Below are 6,050 nucleotides of genomic sequence, written 5' to 3'. Positions count from 1 at the left end.
TAAACCCAGTCTTCAAATTACAAAACACATAAGGAAAGAAAGCACCATGAATGTATGCCAGCAGAAACAACAGACAACAGAATCAGACTCACAGAGCCTTTAAATATTGGGCTTATCATATTCAGAATCTAAAAATATGTGTAGGGCTTCCCTGGTGGCGCAGTGGTTGGGAGTCTGCCTGCTAATGCAGGGGACACGGGTTCGAGCCCTGGTCTGGGAGGATCCCACATGCCGCGGAGCAACTGCACCCGTGAGCCACAACTACTGAGCCTGCGCGTCTGGAGCCTGTGCTCCACAACAAGAGAGGCCACGATAGTGAGAGACCCACACACCGCGATGAAGAGCGGCCCCCACTTGCCACAACTAGAGAAAGCCCTGGAACAGAAACGAAGACCCAACACAGCAAAAATAAATAAAATAAATTAATTAAAAAAAAATAAAAATATGTGTAACTTAGAATGAAGTATAGAGCAGGAGACTATAAAAGTGATCTAACAGATCTGAAAAAAAAATTAGTGAAGGGTTTTTAAAAAATTTTTATTTATTTAAAAGTATTATTTATTGGGGTGTGCCAGGTCTTAATTGTGGCCTGTGGCATCTAGTTCTAGTTTAACAACAGATTAGACACTGGAAAATAGATCTAAATTTCTCCACATGCAGCAGAGATAATCAAAGAGAAAAGAAAGATGAAAGAGAGGTAAAGATGAGTATAAGAAAGTAACATTTGTATAATCAGATTTCCAGAAGAGAAAAGAAGAAATGGGCCAGAGGCTCTCTTTGGGTAGTTTAAAAGAAAAATGATAATTTAATAACCGTTAAAGAAATAGGATCTCTATTTTTAAAATCTTCCCAGAAAGAAAACAATAAGCTCAGACCATTTCTCAGGAGAGTTTAAAATATTCAGAAAGCAAATAATCCTACAAATTATTCCAAAGCATAGAAAAAGAAGGAAAAAAAAATCCAACTCAGTTTCAAGAGATTAGAATAGCAAAGATTAATCTCAATCATGACACATTTGAAAGATCCAAAATAGCAAACAAAATCCAGCAATAAATAGGAAAGAAAAGTTGATAATCTAGTTTATCCCGGGAATGCAAGAGTGGTTTGACAATGGAGAATAAATATATGTCACCTCAAAGGATATAGAAAAAATAGTGTGAGAAAATTCAACAGTCATTTATAATTTAAAGAAACTAGAAAACTTCAAGTAGAACTTCTTTAACCTGGTAAATGGCATATACAAAAAACTTACAGCAGACATCTTTCTGGTGAATCATTAAACCATTTCCTTTAAGATGATAAGACCACAATTTACTGTCGGTATTATACTGGAGGCCTAGACTGTGCAGTGTAGCAAGAAGAAATATAAAGCTCTTAGAATGGGAAATTCTAATTACCTTACCACCCAGAGATAATCTCCAGTGAATCACATCCTCTCTTTGAGCGTAGGCAGAACCTGAGACTTGCTTCTAGCAAGTATCCGTAGAATATGGCGAAGATGATGGGTGTAGGCATTCCCTTGATTGGATTATGTTCTGTGGCAAAAGTGACAGAATTAGCCACTCTTATGATTACATTGTTACGTAGGACTCTTAGTGACTAGATGAGTATGCTACTGGCTTTTTTTTTTTGCTACTGGCTTTGAAATAGTAAACTGCCATGTGAGAAGGCCTGTGAATCGGCCACATGGCAAGGAACTGTGGGAGTTACTAGAAGCTGAGAGCAACCCCCAGTTGACAGTCAGCAACAAAATGGGGACCTCAGTTCTACAGCCTCAAATAACTGAATTCTGCCAGCAACCATGTGATCTTGGAAGAAGGTCCTAAGCTCTCAAAAGGACCACAGCCTGGCTGACATGTTAACTGAAGTCTTGTGAGACCCCGAGCAGGGGGCCCAGCTAAGTGACCCACAGAAACATGGGGATAATAAGTGTATGTTCTTTCAAGCCACTAAGTTTGATGTAATTTATTACGCACAGATAGATACTTAATATAAAAAGGAAGAAACAAACCATCATTAGTAAGAGCCTGTGATTATGTAGAAAACAAAAGAATCTGTAAATTACAATTAATAGGCTAGTTTAGCAAGTTTGCAGTTGCATGTCTATATACCAGCAACAAACAGATAATACAATTTATAAGATACCATTTATAGTATTGAAAATTATAAATGAAGGTCTTTATGAAGAAAACATTTTAAAACTTTAATAAAACTAATAAAATTTTAAAAATAAGTAAGCAAATGCATAACAAGTTCATGGGTAAGCTATTTATCTATATAGCTTTAATGCAGTTTCATTCAAAATCCCAACAAGGTTTTTCACAGAACTTCACACATTTAAGCTAAACGTATAGAGGGGAGCAAATAACTAAGAAAAGTCAAAATACTCTTGAAAAAGAAGACAAGGTCAGGTAAGGAACTTGCCTTAACTTTTAAGCTATCAAGACTTTCCCTGGTGGTCCAGTGGTTAAGAATCCTTCCAGTGCAGGGGATGCGGGTTCGATCCCTAGTCGGGGAACTAAGATTGCACACGCCATGGGGCAACTAAGCCCTTGCGCAGCAACTACTGAGCCTGCATGCTCTAGAGCCCACGCTGCACAGCTACTGAGCCTGCGCACTCTGGAGCCCACGCACCACAACTAGAGAGAAGCCTGCACGCTGTAACGAAGGTACCCGCGTGCCGCAACTAAGACCCAACGTGGCCAAATAAATATTTTTTTAAAAGATTTATTATAAAGCTGTGATAATTAGGATATTACACACAGAGATAGTTAAATAGACTGATGGAACAGAATAGAGAACACAGAAATAGGCCCATTAGTATATGGAAACTTTGATACATGACAAAGTTGGCATTGCAGATCAATGGGAAGAGTGGATATTCAATGAATGGTGTTAGGACAATTGGTTATACACATGAAGGAAAAAAAGTGGATTCTCTACTCATATTAAAAAAAAATCCAATTCAGTTGAATTTGATACTTAAATGAGATAAAATTATAAACATTTAAAGTGAAAATACAGAAGAATATCTTTATGGCTCTGATGTAGGCAAGGATTTAAAATACCAAAGCACAATCTCTAAGAAAAAGATTAATAAATTTGGCTATGTTAAAATTTAGAAATTTTAATCAAAAAAGATACCACCAAGAGTGAAAAGACACGTGTCCAACATGGAGAAGATAAATGCTTCAATACAATCACCAAATGAGTAGTATGTAGAGTATACAAAGAACTCCTAAAAATCGAGTAGAAGAAAAACAACACAAAAGAATATGGTCAAAATATATAAACAGGCATTTCATAGAAGAACTAATATAACTGGCTAATATATGAAAGAATGTGAGGACAATGCAAATGAAAACCATATTGAGAAAACACTAATTCAAAAAGATACATGCACCCCAATGTTCATAGCAGCATTATTTACGATGACCAAAGTATGGAAGCAACCCAAGTATCCATCAACAGATGAGTGGATAAAGATGTGGTGTATATATACACAATGGAATACTACTCAGCCATAAAAAAGAATGAAATTTTGCCATTTGCAGCAACGTGGATGGACTTAGAGGATATTATGCTAAGTGAAATACGTCAGACAGAGAAAGACAAATGCTGTAGGATGTCACTTATATGTGGAATCTAAAAAATACAACAAACTAATGAATAAAACAAAAAAGCAGCAGACTCACAGATAGAACAAACTAGTGGTTACCAGTGGGGAGAGGGGAGGGGGAGGGGCAACATAGGGGTGGAGGGAAAGGCTATTATGGGGATTACATGAAATTATGTGTGAAATTTTGAAAATTTTAAAGCACTATAGAATTTAAAGAACCTTTCAGTTAAAAATTTTTTTTAAAAACCCATATTGAGGCCTTCCCTGGTGGCACAGTGGTTGAGAGTACGCCTGCCGATGCAGGGAACACGGGTTCGTGCCCCGGTCCAGGAAGATCCCACGTGCCGCGGAGCGGCTGGGCCCGTGAGCCATGGCCGCTGAGCCTGCGCGTCCGGAGGCTGTGCTCCGCAACGGGAGAGGCCACAACAGTGAGAGGCCCGCATACCGCAAAACAAAAACAAACAAAAAGAACCACACCCATATTGAGATAACATTTGTGTATTCTTTAGATGGGTGAAAAATCAAAAGATAGGCAATATCACTCATATGTTGAGGTTAGTGGGAGTATAAATTGGCAAATACTCTTGGAATTACATAATTATATATAATATATATTACATACATATATAGTATGTAACTATTAATATATAACATACATGAAACATTTAGTTATCTTTTAATAATTATATGTAAATACATAGTATAAACATCTACCGTGTGTGTGTGTGTGTGTGTGTGTGTGTGTGTGTGTGTGTGTATTTATATAAACTGTGAACAACGCTTCTGGAGTATATACCTAAAGAAACCCTTGCAGATAAGTGCTGGGAGGCATTTACAAAAATGTTCAAAGTAGTAAAAATTGGGGAGGAAGTGCCCGTTGACTGGAGAACTAATAAATAAATTGTGCTTTATTCAGGCAGTGGAACTCTAAACAGAAGCAAAAATGATTAAAATAGAGCCAAACACATCAATACAGATGAATTTCAGACGTTGAGTGAAAAATAAGTTGCAGAAGAAAACATGCAATAGACTCCCATTTACAATTCTGAATATATTGCAGAGCAATAAATGTGATTATAACACAGATCACAGGAATGATAAACACAATACTGTAACTCAGGGAGCCAAGGGAGACGGGCTGTGGCGTTGAGGAGGGACACCCAGGGAGCCTAAACGGCACTAACATTCTATTTCCCAAGTTGGATGGTAGGTTCACAGGTGATCATTATCATGCTTTAAAAATTATATTACAGGGACTTCCCTGGAGGCGCAGTGGTTAAGAATCCGCCTGCCAATGCAGGGGACATGGGTTCAATCCCTGGTCCGGGAAGACCCCACATGCTACAGAGCAACTAAGCCCGTGCGCCACAACTACTGAGCCTGCTCTCTAGAGCTCGCAAGCCACAACTACTGAGCCCGCGAGCCACAACTACTGAAGCCCGCACGCCTAGAGCCCGTGCTCCACAACAGGAGAAGCCACCACAGTGAGAAGCCTGCTCACCACAACAGAGTAGCCCCCGCTAGCCGCAACTAGAGAAAGCCTGCGCGCAGCAACAAAGATCCAATGCAGCCAAAAATAAATAAATAAAAATTATATTACAGATATCCCTTTGTATGTAACAACATTTCATGATATTTTAAGGAAAGAATGGAAGTGGGTGTATAACTAGAAGATATGCAGAATCTGGCCATAGTTTTGAAGGATTATCATACCTTCACAGTTGAGACCGTGACATTAAAAACATCCTTTCTTTGTCTATGTACACACTTAATTCTAAAGAATCTACTATCCTTAGATTCTAGGTCCTATGGTCTATGTGTATAATGAAGATACTCCAACCATTTGAAAAAAGAATGCTCTGTTCTCAAGCCAAATAGAGGACCACCTACCATTTCGGGAAGAAGCACGTGTTAGCCAAGGTGCAGGAAAGCTGGAAGGGTGTAGCTCGGTGGCTGAGGGCAGTAGAAGTGGTTGCTCCATGCGTGCCAGTCTAGAGTAATTACTGTCATCAGCATCATGGCTGAGATGGTCACAGGCACCACTGCAGTGGTGGGTTCCTCTCGGCTGACTGGCCTGGTGCTGTGTGCTCCACACATATTACATCACTGAGGTCTGGAATATTCTCTAAGGTCTGTATTATTCCCATTTACAAGAATTTAATAAATTTCCCAATGTTGCAAATACGTGGTACAGCCAGGATTTAAACCCTAGATCAACAACTCCAAAAACCAAGTTTTTTTTTCCAGTACCCCTCAAGAAGAGATTTGAGAGCAATTATATGGATACTCTGGAGTAAAGGGAAAAGGAATTTCTTCATTTGGGTTCAATAAAATATTCTAATGGGATCATCGCAAACATAGGAACTTTGAAGTGGTAGTTAATGTTTAGATGAAAAATCATTAAAGAGTGGAATAACAATAATAACTCAGA

The sequence above is a fragment of the Phocoena phocoena genome, chromosome 18 (genome assembly GCF_963924675.1).
Source record: "Phocoena phocoena chromosome 18, mPhoPho1.1, whole genome shotgun sequence".
NCBI lineage: Eukaryota > Metazoa > Chordata > Mammalia > Artiodactyla > Phocoenidae > Phocoena > Phocoena phocoena.
The sequence above is the reverse complement of the archived record's forward strand: the minus strand, read 5'-3'. Positions refer to the sequence as shown.